The sequence below is a fragment of the Camelina sativa genome, chromosome 9 (genome assembly GCF_000633955.1).
Source record: "Camelina sativa cultivar DH55 chromosome 9, Cs, whole genome shotgun sequence".
Classification (NCBI taxonomy): Eukaryota; Viridiplantae; Streptophyta; class Magnoliopsida; order Brassicales; family Brassicaceae; genus Camelina; species Camelina sativa.
This window is the reverse complement of record NC_025693.1, coordinates 10443803-10444682: the sequence shown is the minus strand read 5'-3', so window position 1 is coordinate 10444682 and position 880 is coordinate 10443803.

The following is an 880-nucleotide window of genomic DNA, read 5'->3' as shown; positions in this document are numbered from 1 at the left end:
AACTAGGTTATGAAGTGTCTACAGGGTCTCTCTTTTCGGCCACAAGTGCCAACACATATATATAGTAAAGAGGGGGAAGCCCTAGTTAGCTAGAAGAAAAAATAGAGAGTTGGCTGCAAGTGCTCGACCATGCTCGGTCGAGTGCATGTTCGAGTGGTTGGTACGTCAAGTAACTCCTGTCTTCGATCTAGTATGATATTAGTTCAGTAAAACAGGTATAACTATTGAAAGACAGCTCCGATTGCCTTGAAACCACCGTCATTGGAACAATAACTCAATTTGCTACAACTCTCATGAAGGAAACTGAAGCTGAATCGCAACGTCAAATCTACATTTGGATCGATCTTTGAGTAGCTCGTTATGAACCCGACCATGTACTCGACCGTGTGCCTGCTCGAGTGGTATGGTCGAGTGCCTTCTTTTCCCTTCCTGATACTTCCAATCCTCGTTTTTTAGCTCTAGAAATAACAGCAAGTCCTTCCTTACCCTTTTAGAGCTCCATAACACCTAATAATACTCCAAATGCACAAATGTATGCAATGCATGCTTCTAAACATCCTTAGTGCATATTTAGACATAAATGGCTATAAAACCTAAGGAATGACTTCTATATGATGCAAAACATGAACTAAACAAGGCCATAAATATGGTAAAATATAGTGACATCAACACCCCCAAACTTAGTCTTTGCTTGCCCTCAAGCAAACAAACAAGACAAGAGAGGAAAGTGAGGTTTGATAATGGGATATCAAAGCCTAAAGCTTGTTAATAAACTAGCTAGAATCAATGTCCAAGTTACTAGTACTATGATGCAAGGTGAATGAGCTGTACTTAAAGATTTTAGACAAGCCTATCACAACCTTTACTGATTTGAGCCTTA